At 44.5% G+C, this 20,392-nt stretch overlaps 1 protein-coding gene across 1 annotated transcript in view; it reads left to right on the top strand.

Moving 5' to 3' along the window:
• The first annotated feature begins 5,145 nt into the window (after positions 1 to 5,145).
• The window catches only part of ATP8B1 (ATPase phospholipid transporting 8B1), a 153,082-nt gene continuing 137,835 nt past the window's right edge, over positions 5,146 to 20,392 (top strand). Inside the window, exon 1 of the mRNA XM_042239337.2 lies at positions 5,146 to 5,259. The gene's annotated coding sequence lies outside the window, so the exon portion shown is untranslated. The remainder of the gene's footprint in view (positions 5,260 to 20,392) is intronic.

Here is a 20,392-nt window from a genome sequence, read left to right as displayed (position 1 = left end):
TGGGATGGGGGGTTCTAGAGCCTGAGCATCTGCCCTGTCCCTCCCCCTCCCCGCAGCACGTCCACCAGTCTAGTCCCGACCACCACCCCTTCTCACTGGCTTGGGGCAAGTCTTCCAACTGGACTCAGCCCCTCTACTCCTCCAATCCAGCACCCACGCAGCCCAGGTGGACTTTCTGAAATGGAGATCTGACTACTCCGTGCAGGGGACCTGCCGTTTGGCAGGATAAAACCAATGCCATGATATGACTTACCAGGTGCTTGGTAATCTGGATCCTACTGCTTCTTCAGCCCCATCTCTCCGCATCCAAAGAGTCTTCAGAACAAACAGACAAAAGAGCCTTCCAGAAAGGGAACCCACCTACACTGTTGCTGCGAATGTAAGTTGGTGCAGCCACTATGGAGAACAATCTGAGTTTCCTTAAAAAACTAAAAATAGAGTTACCATGTGATCCAGCAAGGGTTTCCCAAGTGGCACTAGAGGTGAAGAACCCGGCTGCCAATGCCGGAGACATAAGAGACATGGTTCAATCCCTGGGTTGCGAAGAACCCCTAAAGGAGGGAGGGCATGGCAACCCACTCCAGTGTTCTTGCCTGGAGAATTCCATGGACAGAGGAGCCTGGTGGGCTACAGCCCATGGGGTCGCAAAGAGTCAGACACGACTGAAGTGACTTTGCATGCACGCTCATGATCCAGCAATCCCATTCCTGGCCACGTACCTGGAGAAAGCTGTAATCCAAAAAGACTCACGCACCCCTGTGTTCAAGCAGCACTATTTACAACAGACAAAACACTAAATGTCCGTCGACAGATGAGTGGGTAAAGAAGACGCGGTGTGTGCATGTGTATCTGTGTATGTGATTATATACACATACGATGAAATGCTACTCAGCCATAAAAAAAGAAGGACAGAATGCCATTTGCAGCAACATGGACGGACCTAGAGGTCATCCTCAGCGAAGAAGTCCAGTTCAGTCACTCAGTCGTGTCCAACTCCTTGTGACCCCATGGTCTGCAGCACGCCAGGCCTCCCTGTCCATCACCACCTCCTGGAGTTCACTCAAACTCATGCCCATCGAGTCAGTGATGCCATCCAACCACCTCATCCTCTGTCGTGCCCTTCTCCTCCCCCCTTCAACCTTTCCCAGCATCAGGGTCTTTTCAAATGAGTCAGCTCTTCACATCAGGTGCCAAAGTATTGGAGTTTCAGCTTCAACATCAGTCCTTCCAATGAACACCCAGGACTGATCTTCTTTAGGATAGACTGGTTGGATCTCCTTGCAGTCCCAGGGACTCTCAAGAGTCTTCTCCAACACCAACATTCAAAAGCATGAATTCTTTGGCACTCAGCTTTCTTTATAGCCCAACTCTCACATCCATACATGACTACTGGAAAAACCATAGCTTTGACCAGATGGACCTTTGTTGGCAAAGTAATCTCTGCTTTTTAATATGCTGTCTGCTGCTGCTGCTGCTAAGTCGCGTCAGTCATGTCCGACTCTGTGCGACCCCACAGACAGAAGTCCACCAGATTCCCCCGTCCCTGGGATTCTCCAGGCAAGAACACTGGAGTGGGCTGCCACTTCCTTCTCCAATGCATGAAAGTGAAAAGTGAAAGGGAAGTCCCTCAGTCGTGTCCGACTCTTTGCAACCCCATGGACTGCAGCCTACCAGGCTCTTCCGTCCATGGAATTTTCCAGGCAAGAGTACTGGAGTGGGGTGCCATTGCCTTCTCCGAATATGCTGTCTCGGTTTGTCACAGCTTTTCTTCCAAGGAGCAAGCATCTTTTCATTTCATGGCTGCAGTCCCCATCTGCAGTGATTTGGGAGCCCCTAAAAATGTCTGTCATTGTTTCCATTGTTTCCCCATCTATTTGCGGAACTGAAGTAAGCCAAAGACAAATATCATATGATGTCACTTATATGTGGAATCTAAAAAAGTAATACAAATGAACTTATTAACAAAATAGAAACAGATTCACAGACACAGCAAACAAACTTAGGATGACCCAGGGGAAAAGGTGTGGGAGAGGGATCAGTTAGGAGCTTGGGGTTAGTAGATATAAACCAGTTTATATAAAACAGATAGTCAACAAGGTCCTACTGTATAGCACTGGGAACTATATTCAATATCTTATGCTATAATGGAAGAGAATATGAAAAATAATATATATGTGTATAGCATTCACAGTGGCTTTGTTTTGGTTTGTTACATATGTATAACTGGGTCTTTCCAGGGGGCACAGTGTAAAGAATCTGTCTGCAATGCAGGAGATGCTAGAGCCCTGTGTTTGATCCCTGGGTTAGGAAGATCCCCCTGGAGAAGGGAACAGCAGCCCACTCCAGTATCCTTACCTGGAGAATTCCATGGCCAGAGGAGCCTGGTGGGCTACAGTCCACGGGGTCATGAAGAGTTGGACACGACTGAACACTCACACAGATTATATGTAACTGAATCACTTTGCTGTACACCAGATGTGAACCTGGCCCTGTAAATCAACTATACTTACATTAAAACAACAAAAAGAAAGAGCCCTCCTGCAGATTGTGTCCCTCAGCCTGGGCCTGGCTGTGCTGCTGACTGGAGTGTCTGCCTCTCCCACCCACTCTTGCTGTAGTTATTCATTTAATGTTTGCCTCCTCTAATACATCGCATGTGAAGTCAAGTGGGCCTTAGAAAGCATCACTAGGAACAAAGCTAGTGGAGGTGATGGAATTCCAGTTGAGCTGTTTCAAATCCTGAAAGATGATGCTGTGAAAGTGCTGCACTCAACATGCCAGCAAATTTGGAAAACTCAGCAGTGGCCACAGGACTGGAAAAGGTCAGTTTTCATTCCAATTCTGAAGAAAGGCAATGCCAAAGAATGTTTAAACTACCGCACAATTGCACTCATCTCACATGCTAGTAAAGTCATGCTCAAAATTCTCCAAGCCAGGCTTCAGCAATACATGAACTGTGAACTCCCTGATGTTCAAGCTGGTTTTAGAAAAGGCAGAGGAACCAGAGATCAAATTGCCAACATCTGCTGAATCATGGAAAAAGCAACAGAGTTCCAGAAAAACATCTATTTCTGCTTATTGACTATGCCAAAGCCTTTGACTATGTGGATCACAAGAAACTGTGGAAAATTCTGAAAGAGATGGGACTACCAGACCACCTGACCTGCCTCTTGAGAAATCTGTATGCAGGTCAGGAAGCAACAGTTAGAACTGGACATGGAACAACAGACTGGTTCCAAACAGGAAAAGGAGTACGTCAAGGCTGTATATTATCACCCTGCTTATTTAACTTCTATGCAGAGTATATCATGAGAAACACTGGACTGGAAGAAACACAAGCTGGAATCAAGATTGCTGGGAGAAATATCAATCACCTCAGATATGCAGATGACACCACCCTTATGGCAGAAAGTGAAGAGGAGCTAAAAAGCCTCTTGATGAAAGTGAAAAGGAGAGTGAAAAAGTTGGCCTAAAGCTCAACATTCAGAAAACAAAGATCATGGCATCCGGTCCCATCACTTCATGGGAAATAGATGGGGAAATAGTGTCAGACTTTATATTTTTTGGGCTCCAAAATCACTGCAGATGGTGACTGCAGCCATGAAATTAACAGACGCTTACTCCTTGGAAGAAAAGTTATGACCAATCTAGATAGCATATTCAAAAGCAGAGACATTACTTTGCCGACTAAGGTCCGTCTAGTCAAGGCTATGGTTTTTCCTGTGGTCATGTATGGATGTGAGAGTTGGACTGTGAAGAAGGCTGAGCGCCGAAGAATTGATGCTTTTGAACTGTGGTGTTGGAGAAGACTCTTGAGAGTCCCTTGGACTGCAAGGAGATCCAACCAGTCCATTCTGAAGGAGATCAGCCCTGGGATTTCTTTGGAAGGAATGAATCTAAAGCTGAAGCTCCAGTACTTTGGCCACCTCATGCGAAGAGTTGACTCATTGGAAAAAACTCTGACGCTGGGAGGGATTGGGGGCAGGAGGAGAGGGGGATGACCGAGGATGAGATGGCTGGATGGCATCATGGACTCGATGGACGTGAGTCTGAGTAAACTCCGGGAGTTGGTGATGAACAGGGAGGCCTGGTGTGTTGCAGTTCATGGGGTAGCAAAGAGTCGGACACAACTGAGCGACTGAACTGAACTGAACTGAACTGAGTACATCGCAAGTCCTGTGGGGACAGAGTTATGTCTTTCTCGGTTGTTGTTGTATTCCTGTGCATGCTGAGTCGTGTCCGACTCTGAGACTCCATAGACTATAGCCCACCAGGCTCCTCAGTCCATGGGATTTCTCAGGCCAGAATACTGCAATGGCTTGCCATTTCCTTTCTCCAGGGGATCTTCCCAACCCAGGGAGCAAACCTGTGTCTCCTACCCTGCACTGCAGGCAGGTTCTTTATCACTGAGCCACGGAGAAAGTCCCAATGTCTATCTAGCTATTGCTTTCTTTTCTCTGTTTGCCTGAATTCTTGCCTTTCCTGGTTTGTGAATCTTTCTCTTTCTCCAGTGTGTGGAACTTCTCCATCAATTAACCAGTCTCTCTCTCTCTTCCGCTCATATTTTTCTCTGCTTCTTTTTGTAAAGTTGACATTCGAGTTGGATGACTTTGGGTAAATTATTCAACTTCTCTGTGTTTCCCTTACATAACTATAAATAGGAGATACTAATAATATTTCGTAGGGCTTAGTGTTAAAATCAAAGAAAACCATACATATAAAAAACGGAACGGTTCTTACCACGTATGAACTTATGCAGCCGCTGCTGCTGTTGAGATGTAAACCTCCAACCTTGCCTGCCCCAACCCAGGTCTGCAGCCCTCCCAGAGAAGCAATCAGCAGAGTGAGCGAACACCTCTGCGCAATTCCAAAGCTCTCTGGAGACCCGTGTGGGTCAGAGGTTTAATCAGCTCTAGTGGGGGCCCGAGGCGTAGAGGTAAAGTGCAGGACTGTATTACCTGCTATAGGCTGGATTGTGTCTCCACCCAAATTCTCACGTGGAAGCCCTAACCCCCAGATTCTGCTGCATTTGGAGGTGGGATCTTTGAGGTAATTAAGGTTAAACGAGGTCCCGGGACGTTCTGGGTGAAGTTCAACTCCAGCAGCATTGCTGCTTTTATAGGAAGAGGCGGGCGCCGGTGGGGGAAAGGCCAGGTGAGGACACCTGAAGTGGGTGCTGCCTGCAAGCCCCAAAGCTAGAGGCCTCAGGGGAGACAAACCTGTGGACCCCTCCTTGTCAGATGTGCACCCTTCAGAACGGTGAGAGAGAAATCTGTGTTGTTTAAGCCCTCTAGTAGATGGTATCTTATATGGTGTGTGGGTGCTAGTCACTCGGTCGCATCTAACTCTCTGCGACCCCATGGACCATACAGTCCCTGGAATTCTCCAGGCCAGAATACTGGAGTGGGTAGCCTTTCCCTTCTCCAGAGGATCTTCCCGACCCAGGGATCGAACCCCAGTCTTCCGCACTGCAGGTGGATTCTTTATAGTCTGAGCAACCAGGGAAGCCCATTTTGTGTGGTAACCGTAGCAAAGTAACTCATTACCCAGAGACAGTTGGTGGCCTTTGTTTTTGCTTTGAGAGAGTGATTCTTATGACTTAGGCAGAAAAAGAAGCACTTTTTCTTTTAAATTTAGTGCCTGGAACAGAGTAAGTGAGCTCTAAGTGGTCATAATTGTTTCTTTTTTTTTTAATGTGGATCATTTTTAAAGTTTTTATTGAATTTGTTACAATACTGCCCCTGTTGTTTATGCTCTGGTTTTTTGGTTGGTGAGATCTTGGCTCAGCAGTAACGAATCCGCCTGCCAATGCGGGAGATGCAGGTTTAATCCTTGGGTCGGGAAGATCCCCTGGAGGTATGGCCACCACTCCAGTATTCTTGTCTGGAGAGTCCCATGGACAGAGGAGCCTGGAGGGCTACAGTCCATGGGGTCACGGAGAGTCCGAGCGGACTGAACAGCTGAGCACAAGCATGTGTGGGATCTTCGGGCCATGGTCGGGGGTTGAGCCCACACGCTTGGCCCTGGAAGGTGAAGCCTCACCCACCAGGCCGCCTGGGAGGGCCGCACAGCTGCTTCTCATACCGTTGGCACTGTTCCTGCTGTTTTTGTTGCTGGTGTTCATGTTTCCGAAACACTCATTGTTGAGAAGGGGAACTCAGACCACATTACAGCCCCCCAGAGGGTACAGATACTGACCCCCACCCACAAGGGGCAAAAATAACTTTTGTGTTTTCTATACACAAGATTTTTTTAGGCACGGTTGAGAAACGACATTATTAGTTCTGCGTGTAAAACCATGACTTGACATTCGTATATTTTGTGAAATGATGACCACAATCAGTGCAGCACTCAGGTCGCTTCAGCGCCTGACTCTCTGCGACCCCGTGGACTGCAGCCCGCCAGGCTCCTCTGTCCATGGGATTTCCCAGGCAAGAATATGGAGTAGGGTGCCATGCCCGCTTCCAGGGGATCTTCCTGACTCAGGGATCAAACCCATGTCTCCTGTGTCTCCTACATTGCAGGGGGATTCTTTACTGCTGAGCCACTGAGGCTCAGACCACGATAAGTCTTAGTACCACTCATCACACAGAGCTAGAATTGTTTTCCTGGGATGCGAATTGTCAAATATGCAATATAGTCTTATTAACTGTAGTCACCAGGCTATACATTATATTCTCATGACTTATCAGTATCTGAAAGTTTGTGCCTTTTGACCTCTTGACAAGTTTCGCCCATTTCCCCAGGTCCCTGACTCTGGCATCCACCAATCTGTTCTCTGCCTCTATGAGCTTTTTGTTGCTATTGTTGCCATTTTTCTAAAGATTTCACACATAAGTGAGCTCATACGGTATTTATCTTTTCTTTGCCTTATTTCAGTTGGCATAATGCTCTTGAGGTCCATCCATGACGCTACAAACGGCACTCAGTCCAGTTCAGTCGCTCAGTCATGTCCGACTCTCTGTGACCCCATGAATCGCAGCACGCCAGGCCTCCCTGTCCATCACCAACTCCCAGAGTTCACTCAGACTCACGTCCATTGGGTTGGTGATGCCATCCAGCCACCTCATCCTTTTGTTCTTTTTCATGGCTGGAAAATTTCCATTGTAGATATATTCACATTTTCTTTATCTAGTCACCTGTTGGTGGACACTTAGCTTCCATATCTTGGCTATTGTAAGTAATGCTGCAGTAATATGAAGGTGCCTATATCTTCTCATATTAATCTTTTTGCTTTCTTTGGGAAAATATCCAGATGTGGAATTGCCAGATCATATGGTAGTTTAGTCTTTAGTATCACATCTTATGTGAAAAAATTATCTTATCCCAACAGAATTGAAATTCATTCCCTGCCTTGTAAATGTGTTCCTGTTATAAAAGGTTAACTTCAGCCCTGTAAAATTCTGACTTAGTGAACTTTCCTCTTTAATGTTTATGAATTTCCTAAGTTTCTACAACAATGCATTTCATTGTCTTTTTGCCATTAGAAAAAGAGTAAAACAAAAGGTTTTTTAAAGGAAAAAGACTGCAATTTTCTTTCCTGTGATTTTTGAAAAATCCGAGTTGAAAAAATTCCATTTGGCACTGAGAAGAGTTCATACGATGCTGCTTCTCTTGAACAAAGCCACAGACTTCGTTTTCAATGTATTATGATTACCTTTGGACAGAAGATTGCCAAAGAACAGTGGGGAAGGCAGATGTACTTTACATGCAGTTAGCCTCATAAAAGTCAACTTATTCTTTGCCATCTGTTACCGACAACACCTGCTTGATGGATGTAAGAAAAGAAGTAGTCAGGGGCAGAGAACTACGGTTACACAGTTGAAAGTCAAGGTTGTTTCTTGGAGCTCATCAGATAGCAGTGGATTTTTTTCTTCTCAATAATAAATATACATGGTTCATGAATTTGAAATACTTTACAGCAAAAACTTTTTCAGAAAAAAAATTTAGAAATAAAATTAAAGCCATTTGAGAAAAGGAACCAACCTTTGTGGAGTCCAGTTTTCATCTCCAAGCCCTTGGAGGTCACTGATTTGTTTGATCAGTTCCAAGTGTATTCTCGCAGAATTTCTTCAGGCAAATATAAGTGCATACGACCTCATGCATATTTTAAGCTGTGGATCCCCTAAAGAACATGATATCTAGTGGGAATGATTTTCTTTCAGAGTTTTTTTCCTTTTGGGAATAGGGGAAAAAAACCATTGTGGTTAATGTTTATGACTCTAACCTAGATAGCATATTCAAAAGCAAAGACATTACTTTGCCGACTAAGGTCCTTCTAGTCAAGGCTATGGTTTTTCCAGTGGTCATGTATGGATGTGAGAGTTGGACTGTGAAGAAGGCTTCCTGCAAATGATAAAGAAGTTTGGGTTGATGAATTCATTGTCAAGATTATATCTGGGGCTTCCCTGGTGGCTCAGTGGCAAAGAATCCTCCTGCCAATGCAGGAGACGCAGGTTTGAATTGATGCTTTTGAACTGTGGTATTGGAGAAGACTCTTGAGAGTCCCTTGGACTGCAAGGAGATCCAACCAGTCCATTCTGAAGGAGATCAGCCCTGGGATTTCTTTTGGAAGGAATGATGCTAAAGCTGAAACTCCAGTACTTTGGCCACCTCATGCGAAGAGTTGACTCACTGGAAAAAACTCTGATGCTGGGAGGGGTTGGGGGCAGGAGGAGAAGGGGACGACAGAGGATGAGATGGCTGGATGGCATCACAGACTCGATGAACGTGAGTCTGAGTGAACTCTGGGAGTTGGTGATGGACAGGGAGGCCTGGCGTGCTGCGATTCATGGGGTCACAAAGAGTCGGACACGACTGAGCGACTGAACTGAACTGACTGTTCTAACAATAGAAGAAATTGCCCAGCCTAGTAAAGAGAGCTGGGCTAGGCATCAGGAAATGCGTTACCAGTTTAAACTATAACTCTGACTACAGTTCTCTCCTTCAGCTGAGAAGGAGACTGAATCTGCATGCAGGGGAAAATGAAAACATGGGTAACATGGATGTATCATTGCCTTGAAATGTACAAGCTCCTGGGCAAAAAGAAGGTATTAATGATTGCCTTCATAAGGACCATGACATCTTCTAACTTTCCTTTGATGGATGAAGAGCCTTACATTGTACCTCAAAACTATAAACTAGATTTGCAAAGCAGAACACTGCTAGCAAGACACTGCTATCAAATATAATCTTTTTTAAAATTATTTTTGGCTGTGCTAGGTCTTTACAGCCATGAGGGCTTTTCTCTAGCTGCGGTGAGTAGGGGCTACTCCTCCACCGCATGTAGGATCCCCCTGGATCAAGGATCAAACCTGTGTCTCCTGCATTGGCAGGAGGATTCTTTGCCACTGAGCCACCAGGGAAGCCCCAGATATAATCTTGACAATGAATTCATCAACCCAAACTTCTTTATCATTTGCAAATATCACTACCATTCAGTTCAGTTCAGTCACTCAGTCGTGTCCGACTCTTTTCGACACCTGGACTGCAGCATGCCAGGCTTCCCTGTCCATCAACATCTCCCGGAGCTTACTCAAAATCATGTCCATCGAGTTGGTGATGCTATCCAACCATCTCATCCTCTGTCATCCCCTTCTCCTCCCACCTTCAATCTTGCCCAGCATCAGGGTCTTTTCAAATGAGTCAGTTCTTTGCATCAGGTGGCCAAAATATTGGAGCTACAGTATCAGTCCTTCCAATGAACATTCAGGACTGATTTCCTTTAGGATGGAAAGGCTAATCACTATCATTAGCCAAAGTGGATTGAACTTCAGTGCTTTCTACCACACACAGCTGGACATCTTACTGGGAGAACTCTCTGGACATCTAGAATGTCTGAAAAGGCAGCCAGTAGCCAGCCATAGAAGAGCTCTGTGGGCAACTGCTAAGGAAATGATGAAGATGTCTTCTTTCTTTCAATACAGCTAAGGAGTACGTCAAGGCTGTATACTGTCACCCTGCTTCTTTAACTTCTATGCAGAGTACATCATGAGAAACGCTGGACTGGAAGAAGCACAAGCTGGAATCAAGATTGCCGGGAGAAATATCAATAACCTCAGATATGCAGATGACACCACCCTTATGGCAGAAAGTGAAGAGGAACTAAAGAGCCTCTTGATGAAAGTGAAAGAGGAGAGTGAAAAAGTTGGCTTAAAGCTCCACATTCAGAAAACTAAGATCATGGCATCTGGTCCCATCACTTCATGGGAAATAGATGGGAAACGGTGGAAACAGTGTCAGACTTTATTTTTTTGGGCTCCAAAATCACTGCAGATGGTGACTGCAGCCATGAAATTAAAAGACGCTTACTCCTTGGAAGGAAAGTTATGACCAACCTAGATAGCATATTCAAAAGCAGAGACATTACTTTTCCAACAAAGGTCTGTCTAGTCAAGGCTATGGTTTTTCAAGTAGTCATGTATGAATGTGAGATTTGAACTGTGAAGAAAGCTGAGTGCCGAAGAATTGATGCTTTTAAACTGTGGTATTGGAGAAGACTCTTGAGAGTCCCTTGGACTGCAAGGAGATCCAACCAGTCCATTCTGAAGGAGATCAGCCCTGGGATTTCTTTGGAAGGAATGATGCTAAAGCTGAAACTCCAGTACTTTGGCCACCTCATGCGAAGAGTTGACTCATTGGAAAAAACTCTGATGCTGGGAGGGATTGGGGGCAGGAGGAGAAGGGGACGACAGAGAATGAGATTGCTGGATGGCATCACCGACTCAATGGACATAAGTTTGAGTGAACTCTGGGAGTTGGTGATGGACAGGGAGGCCTGGAGTGCTGCAATTCATGGGGTCGCAAAGAGTCGGACAGGACTGAGTGACTGAACTGAACTGAAGGATGCTAGTTTAACTGAGCAGGATTTCACAGCATGGTTCTACATAAATCAGTATTTTATAGGCTGCATTTTAAAAACCTTGTCCAGTATCTTTAGTCAGACTAATCTATGGAAGGAGATCCAACCAGTCCATCCTGAGGGAGATCAACTCTGAGATTTCTTTGGAAGGAATGATGCTAAAGCTGAAGCTCCAGCACTTTGGCCACCTCATGCAAAGAGCTGACTGATTGGAAAAGACTCTGATGCTGGGAGGGATTGGGGGCAGGAGGAGAGGGGGACGACTGAGGATGAGATGCCTGGATGGCATCACGGACTCGATGGACGTGACTCTGAGTGAGCTCCGGCAGATGGTGATGGACAGGGAGGCCTGGCGTGCTGCGATTCATGGGGTCGCAAAGAGTCGGACACAACCGAGTGACTGAACTGAACAGGATCTATGGAAAGCATTTGCGTTGTTTGTTTTATTTATATTATACATAACATATATGCTACATGTTATACATATTTTTTCTGAACACTTAAAACAAAGCTGTAGACATCACAGCCCTTAATCCTGAAAGATTAAATATGTTTACTTCCTAAGAATATACATTATCATAGTACAATTACCAAAATCAGAATTTTAACATTGGCACAATACAGTTGTCGTTTGTGAATCTCATCCTAATCGTACCAATTGTATTGGAAATGTGCTCGACAGCAGTTTTAGCCTCTTTTTTTAGCATGGAGTCCAGTGCAGGGTCATTAATGCATTTGGTTTCCTTCAGAATGCAATAGTTCCTCTGCTTTCGTCTTTCCCAGTACTGGCATCTTTGAAGAATACAGTCGTTTTGTATGAAAAGGGCAGGATGACTAAGAAGGATGAAATCACTGGTAGCAAGGGGGTGGAGGAAGAGAAAGAAAGGCAAACAATACCAAAGGCGTAGAAGAAAAGCCTTTGAATGAGATTGATTTGCAAATGAGCATGTGATAATATGCATATCTAAATAATTGTTTATATCAAAATAGTAGTCCTGGAAGGCCTGCATTTATGATACACGTGCTCAAAATCTGATTGTATTGAACTCTTACTGCAGGATGTGTGCTGGGCCCTTTACACATGCAAAATAGAAGTCAGCTAAAATACCTTCACTTTGAGATGCAAATAAATTAGCTGGAACTCTATAACACTTGCTGCAGGGAAGGGGTGGCGCTACTTCCCCAACCACCTCTAGCTACACCTCGGCAGCAGGGCTCAGTTTCTTCCTGTGATCACCCCACCGTGAGTCCCTTGGTGAGAAGATGCCTTAACACTGTAGGGAGTTCACTGGTGGCCTCGAGGTTAGGCTTCTCTGCCCTTACCTCCGGGCTTCCCTGGTGGCTTGAAGTAAAGAATCTGCATGTCAGTGCAGGAGATGGGGGTTCATTCCCTGGTTGGGAAAATCCCCTAAAGGAGAAAATGGCAAACCACTCTCTAGGTTTTCTTGCTTGGGAAATCCCGTGCACAGAGGAGCTTGGCAAGCTGCAGTCGAGACACCTGAGCACGAAGCATGCTCTCACCCTCTAGGGCTCAGGTTTGACCTTTGGTTGGGGAGCTGGGATTCTGCAAGCCATGCAGTGTGGTCCAAAAAAAAAGAGCACCATTCTAGTAAATTGGGGGTTGGAACATGTTCTGTCGGCAATGGACTGGGTTTTTACTTCCCTCTATTCCATATTAACTGCAGTGAACATCACTTTGGATAAACTGTAAAATATATCATGTGCATGCGTGCTAAGTTGTTCAGTCCTGTCTGACTCTTTGTGACCTTGTGAACTGTACCCTTCCAGGCTCCTCTGTCCATGGGATTCTCCAGACAAGAATACTGGAGTGAGTCGCTATGTCCTCCTCCAGGGGATCTTCCCGACCCAGGGATGGAATCTGTGTCTCTTACGTCTCCTGTATTGTCTAACCTGTTTTTATCACTACCTCCACCTGGGAAGCATACATGCCCGGAAGTGAAATCCCTCATGAAAAGGAGTGAACCTTTTTGAAAGCTTTGGACATATATACTGCCAAACTGATTTCCAAAATATTGTATCAAAACACACCCCAGCAAGCAGAGATTTCCTTTTCCTCAGCTTCCTTACTGGTACCAGAGATAAATTTTTCTAACCTGGTAAATGAAAAAATAACATCTCAATGTTTTGCTTTGTGTTGAATTGCTTTTGATGAAAGATAAATATGGATGGATAGGTAGGTAGATGACTAAATTTTAAACTAAAAAGATGAACAATCTCCACAATTGAGATCAATTAAAAAAAGAATATGCCACAGAGTCAACATATAAATAAAAATAAAGCCCCAAAGGAGAGTTTCAACAGTGCTGTGAGCTGTAACAGCATTACTGGAATGCTATTCAAGAACGATTTAAGATAAACAGCTTCTCATGTCCACATCTTAAGGAAAAATAGAAAACATGTGTTTTCTCTGGATTAGTGTGAGTTGTAAATAATACATGCAATACAGCTGGCACCTAACAGGAGATCAGCATGGGATTACGTACTTTTAAAAAGTCACATTATTTTAAAAAGACACACTTCAAGGGTATCAGATGTATTAGCAAACATGGAGAGTACAATAAAGGAATTCAGGAAGCGAGAATCTTGAAAAATACTCATAACCCTCTGACACCCACAAGGCTGAGCAAGCTTGCTCCTCCTATGTGGAATCACAGAATCTATTTATGCTGCAACAAGATTTCCCATGAGATGTTTGCAAAAGTAACCACAGTGTTCAACCCAGTTGATGCAGTTGACTGCCCACATATCACATCTAGATCCATCTAGCAAAAATCTAGAAAATCATACAACAGTCCACTAGGATCATACCAACTGTCTGAGGCTACATTTGGCAGAACAGACCACAGGGAAAGAAAAGGCAGGACAGATTTACAAGGAGACACACTTAGCGAAAATGCTTCCCAGGTGGCTCAGAGATAGAGAACACACCTGCCAGTACAGGAGACGGGGGTTCGATCCCTGGATTGGGAAGACCCCCTGGAGAAGGAGATGGCAATCCACTCCAGTATTCTTGCCTGGAGAATCCCTTGGACAGAGGAGCCTGGTGGACTGCACTCCATGAGGCCCACAGAAGAATCAGACACCTCTTAGTGGCTAAATAACAACAACAATACTTACTGAAGCAAATTAGTACGTATGTAAAATGTTAGTTCTGTAAATGTGTCTGTCCTGAGGCAATTTTTAATTTAAAAAATTGTTTGACACCCAATTGCAGTTTTGACTGTTCATTTTGAAATAATGATAGGATCATAAGAAGTGGCAAGTGGAAAAAAATGCAGGGAAAGCCAGCTGTACCCCATGCCCAGCCTTCTCTGGTGGTGAAATCTATGGTACGGCATCCAGTCTTCCCTGATGGCCCAGTGATTCAGACTCTGAGCTTCCACTGTGGGTGACATGGATTTGATCCTGGTGGGAAACTAAGATTACCGATGGCTCACAGAGCAGCTTAGCAAAAAAAAAAAAAAAAAGGAGGAGGAGGAATGTTGTAGGATAGTATCAAAGCCAGGAAACTGATGCTGAGAGGATCCAGGGAGCTTATTCAGATTTCACTAATTTTACAAGCACTCATGTGTCTGGGTTAGTGGTGCAGAACCCGCCTGCCAATGCAGGAGACATAAGAGACGCGGGTTCGATCCCTGGGTCAGGAATATCCCTGGAGAAGGAAATGGCAACCTACTCCAGTTTTCTTGCCTGGAGAATCCCTATGGACAGAGGAGCCTGGCGGGCTACAGTCCATGGGTTCGCAAACAGTGGGGCACGACTGAAGTGACTGAGCGTGCACGCTCACATGTGTATGTTGTATATGTGTTTGTGTATGTGTGCGAGGCATCCAATGCAATTGTATCACGTGTGCCATCACGGAACCAGCAGCATAATTAAGATACTGAGCTGTTCCATCACCCCCGGTGGCCTTGTGTTATCTTTTCCTGTCTCCCCAACTCCCACCCTCGGCCCTGGCAATCACTAATCGGTTTTCCCTACCTGTAAGTCTGTTATTTCAGGAATGTTACATAACTGAAATCATACAATATAGAAGCTTTGTGATTGGCTTTTTTCTGCTTGAGATCCATCCAGGTTGTGGTGAGTCAGGAGTCCGTTCCCTGGTATTGCTGAGTAGTGTTCCATGACACGGATGTACTACAGGTTGTTTAACCAGTCACCTATTGAACATCTGAGTTGTTTCCAGTTTGAGGTTATCCTGAATAAAGCTGCTGTGAACGTTTGTGTGCAGGTTTTGCATGAACATAAAGTTTTGTTTCTCGGAGTAAATACCAAAGAGTGCAGTTGCTGAATCATATGGTAAACGCTTGTTTTGTTTTTTAAGAAACTGAAAAACTATTTTCTAGACAGGCTGCACCATTTTATATTCCCACTAGCAATGTATGAGAGACCCAATAATTCCACATCTTGCCAGCATTTTGTGTTATCACAAATTTTTTACTCATTCTGTGCCGGGGTCCAGCCCCGGTGGGTACAGGGTGATCCGAAGGTGGGGGGACGGAGTCGGCGTCTTTGGAAAAATACATATTTAATTACAGATATAGAGAGAGATTAGAAACGGATAGTGTAGTAGGAAGATTAGTGGAGAAAAAGAGGCTGAATAACTTGGATTACGTGGAATAGCATCCATGCTCCAGATGGGAATTCAGTCAGAAAAACGGGAGCAAGAAAGAAGCGACATGGGGGAATTAGTCTTTCTGGAAACTGATCCGATTTCTTTATTTTGGGGTTTGCTTATATACCTTTTGTTACACATAGGGATGAATACAGAGTCACGCGGGGGTCAGCAGTCCTGACCTTTATCAAAATCAGGTGCTTCACATAAATGTATAAAAAAGGTCTTAGGAATATTACATCATCTCCTGGCCATGAGTGAGACTTGCTGACATTTTATGATCCTTTCTTTCTGATAACCAAAAAACGTATTTCTTCCAAGGGTGTTTTTTCTTAAACCAGGCACCACCCTCCAAATAAAGTTACATTCCTACAGGGTGAGGGTGTAGTGAGTTACAATCTAGAAAGGAATCTATTTAACCCAAGGTTAACATGATTAATCTTAAAAGTTAATACTTATTTCTCCTATATGCTTAAAGGTTAATACTTATTTCTCCTATATGTTAGTTATATTCATTATAAGGGTAGGGAACATGGAGATTTAGCAGCAAACATCAGCCCAACAAATGAAAATCCTTTCACCAACGCTCCCCTTAAGATCTATTTAGTCTTAAGATATGATAAAGTTACATTCTTACACAGCAAGGACACAGTGATATATAAGTACAGTGATCTATTACAAAAGAGAAAATCCATTAACTCAAAAAGTCTAGTATTGCTAACATCAAAAACTACTATATTTCCTTTTCTATATTCCAAATACATTGATTAATATATTCCCAGGTGCCTAAGGATATGGAGGCCTGGCGGCAATCATTGACTCAACAAGAAGAAAAAGCCCTATGCTAATTAAGACTCTCAAAATACTCCAAAACTCTCTGTGCTGTTTATGGTTAAGAGGTAGTAAACAATCATGTGCATAGTGGTAGGAGTATGGATAATCCTGTCACACAAGCTAGTCTGTCAGCAGAGAGGTTTGACCTGAGACATCCTTGTCCCACCCAGGGGAGGGAATTAGCAGCAATTATTGACACATCAAATGAAAAACCCTTCACCAATATAATTCCTAACCAACCCACTATACTAATAATTTCTAACTCCCCAAAAGAATTTGCCTTTAGTAAGTCTAAAACATCTCATGCCTCTCAGGTTGGGAGGCTGTAAACAATCACATGTGGCCGGACAAATCTATACAGGTGGGCTAGATAACCTTCAGAGGAGTCCCTAAACTGAAACACTCTTGTCACGCCCAGGAATTTTTATTGCCTTGGAGCTGCACGTTTACTCCTTCTCCGAGAGAAACGGTTATGGGGGAGAGCCCCCCGTAAAGTCAGAGGTGTAGGTGAGAGCATAAAACAGACTCTGGTTTTGGGGTAGATGCTCGGGAACAGGGGGTTTCCTGAGGCTTGATCACGCCTTTGCATATGCCAAGCCTCCTTCCTCCTGACCCTTGCCATGGGCGGAGCTCCTCATGCTGGCCCCCGGCAATTCTGATAGGTGTGTCCCGGTATCTCGTGATGGTTTCATTTGCATTTCCATCATGGCTAATGATGCTGAACATTTCTTTGCATGCTTTGTCATTTGTATGTGCTTGGCAGTGAAATGTCTGTTAATCTTTATTTTTCTAAATTGAAGTATAGTTGATTTACAGTATCGGTTTCAGGTAGGCAACAGTGATTCAGTATTTTTATAGTGTGTACTCCCTTTAAAGTTGTTAGAAAATATTGGCGATGTCCCCTGCTCTGTACACTATATCCTCGTACCTTATTTTATAGAGAGTAATTTATACCTCTCTGTCTCTCTTTTTTAATCTGCAGACTAGCCAGTTGCTTGGTTTGATTTTATATACACTTATGTATTTGGCCATGCGGTGTGCTGAAGTCTTCGTTCCTCACCGGGAACTAAGACGCCCTTCGGCGGAAGCAGGGACTGCTAGCCCTGGACTGCCGGGGGGACCCCGGAGTGAGCCTGCTGATCTCCTGTGCCTGCTCTGCCCCTCTTCTCTCCCCTCCGCCCACTAGATTGTTCTTTATACCTGTGAGTCTCTTTCTGTTTTGTTTGTTGGCTCTGTTTTTCAGTTCCGCTTACATCATAACTTACAGTATTTATCTTTCTCTGTCTGACGTTTCTCCAAGCATAATATCCTGAAGGTCCATTGCTGTTGTTACCAACGGCAAGATTTCATTCTTTTTATGGCTGGAATATTCCACTGGCTCTGTGTACTACATCTTCCTTATCTATGTATTTGCTGATGGACACCTATGTTGATTACATATAGTGGCTATTAGTAGTAATGGATTAAAGAAAAGCAGCAACAAGGCTGCTGCGAACATTGCGGGGCATGCATTTTTTGAATTAGTGTCTTTGGCTTCTTTGGCTACACGCCCGGGAGTGGGACTGCGGGATCCCATGGTCGTTGTAGTTTTATTTTTTTGAGGACCCTTCATTTTGTATTCCATAGTGGCTGCACCAACTTACATTCCCACCAACAGCGTGCTGGGGTCCCCTTTTTCCAACATTTGTTATTTCTAGACTTTTTAATGACAGCCGTTCTGACAGGTGTGAGGCGGTATCTCATGGTGGTTTGGGTTTGTGTTTCTCTGATTAACAATGATGGCCGTCTTTGCATGCGCTCTCAGCCATCTGCACACCTCCTTTAGAAAAATGTCGAATTCAGGTCTCCTGTCCATTTTTTTTACTCAAGTTGTTTGCCTTTATTAAAACCGAGTTGTATAAGCTGCTTGTGTAGTTTGGATATCGACCCTTTATCAGTCGTATGATTTGCAGGTATTTTCTCCCATTCAACAGGCTTCCCTTTTGTTTTGTCAAAGAAGATCCTGAGCTTATTTCACGCAAAATGGAATTTTTGTGGCATCTCAGTGACTATAGGTGGCTTCCTAGATCATAGTGTTTGACTAGGATTCAGAGGTTAGCTCTGGGCTCAGAACGGAGTGCTGTTTGCCCCCGCTCAGGAGGGGGACTGGTGACATTAGACAAGCAACTGCCTGTCCCTCAGCTGGGGTGATCCTCTCATTACACCAACAAGGAACCGAGGGCCCCTGGAGTGTGGCAGAGTGAACGGCTGGGTTTGGTGGGGGGCGATGCACACTGCTGGCTTGCAGGATCTCGGGTCCCCAACCAGGGACTGAACCCAGGCCCCAGGCAATAAAAGTGCCGAGTCCTAAGCAGTGGACTGCCAGGGAGTTGCCTGAATTTTTTAAATGATCGTCAACATGAAACATTTTATGCCTTCACTATTTTCATGATTGAGTTCACCGATGTAAAAGAAATGGAGTAATACGCTGTCAGTCGCCCTAAGAAGTGTCCCAGCCTTTGAACTTGTGATTTTTTTTTCTCAGGGAGACCTTTTTTCCCTAGATTTGGGCCAGACCTCCGATACTGTGGTTCCCTCTTCTTCCTTGTGGTCAGGGAGGAGAGAAAGGTTTATCTGCTTCCTTTCCTACCTCACACCCACAAAGATGCTCCTTGGACTTAGATAAAAGAACACAAGTCAACCTTTTTCTTAATCACTTACCCTGGTAGAAGAAGTTGGCCACACCACTCACCCTGGGCCAAACAGGGACAGAGCCTCCACCCCAATCCAATGCAGTCAGAGGCCCCTGAAGAAATCAAAGCAACTTCTAAAGTAGTGCAATTGTGTTTAAAATGCCCAAGGAACATGCACTCTTTAAACAGTGCAGAGAGTCATATATAACTTTTTTTTTAAATTTCTTCATTTGTTTGGTAACTTTTGGTTTTTCATCTGCTGGGTTTCTCTGAAGAACACAACAGTGTTTAGGCACAAGCCACTTTCAGGGTTATCTTGAAATACATTACTCTCCATGTTTCCACCATGGCTCAGGAATCCCCCTGAAACACTGGATCGGGGCGATGCACTGGAATTATGCAAGGGCAGCAGAAAGAACTGATCTTCTTGCCAATAGTTGAGCCAAGTAAAGAATATGAATTGAGGGTAGGTGACAGGAAGATTATTATTTTTGACTGAAATGTTGTCAAGAACAAAAATGAGGATGTCAGACTCCAGGGGATGGATGGTCCTCTCTGGTTTACACACACACACACACACACACACACACACACACACACACACACACACACACACTCACTCACAGCTGGGCTCAGTGACACCATGTAGCAGTAATAGACTTGAGCACAAACGCAGCTGCACTAGGCTGCATGGCTGGCGGGCCTTCCCCAGGAACAACAGTCAACCCCCACTCACCTGAGTGTGAGGAAGGTCCTGTGTCCACCTGTGGTCAACCTAGGCGTTGACGGACAAAATGAGGTTCAGGTGTGATTCCTAACAATTCCATTTGCAAACTTCTTGAGGGTGAAGCGTTGACCTAAGTGGAACTATGGGAGCAATTGTCTCCATTTAATTGTCTTCAGTAATCGTCTCCTGTGGTCATTCACCAATTCATTCACCTATTCAGTAGCTGTATCCCCTGCACGTCTCTGTACCATTGCTGTTGTGAGCACTGGCTTTATAAGGATGAATGGGACAAACTGGGCCCCAGGCCACCGAAAGCTTACAGTCTAGACAGTGGCTGACCGATAGAAATACCATGAAATCCACATGCAAGGCAAATAGGTAATTTTGAATTTTCTAGTAAGCACAATTTTAAAAAGCAAAAAGAAACATGAAAAATGGATAATAATATTAAGAGATTAATGAGGAGATACTTTCTTTTCCTTCTCTTACACTATGTCTTAGGTGTCTGCGGCATATATTCCAGCTATGGCATGTCTCAGTTTGGACCTGGCAGGTTTCTAGTTTTCAGTAGCTACACACAGCTCATGGCTACTATCTGAGATGGTACGGCTCTAGGAAACACAGTTCTAGGTGCCGCAGTTTACACAGTGTTCAGAGACTCA

Source organism: Ovis aries, chromosome 23, assembly GCF_016772045.2.
Source record: "Ovis aries strain OAR_USU_Benz2616 breed Rambouillet chromosome 23, ARS-UI_Ramb_v3.0, whole genome shotgun sequence".
In the NCBI taxonomy this organism is placed as follows: domain Eukaryota; kingdom Metazoa; phylum Chordata; class Mammalia; order Artiodactyla; family Bovidae; genus Ovis; species Ovis aries.
Note: the sequence above shows the minus strand (reverse complement) of the source record. Positions and strands in the feature narration are given on the sequence as shown.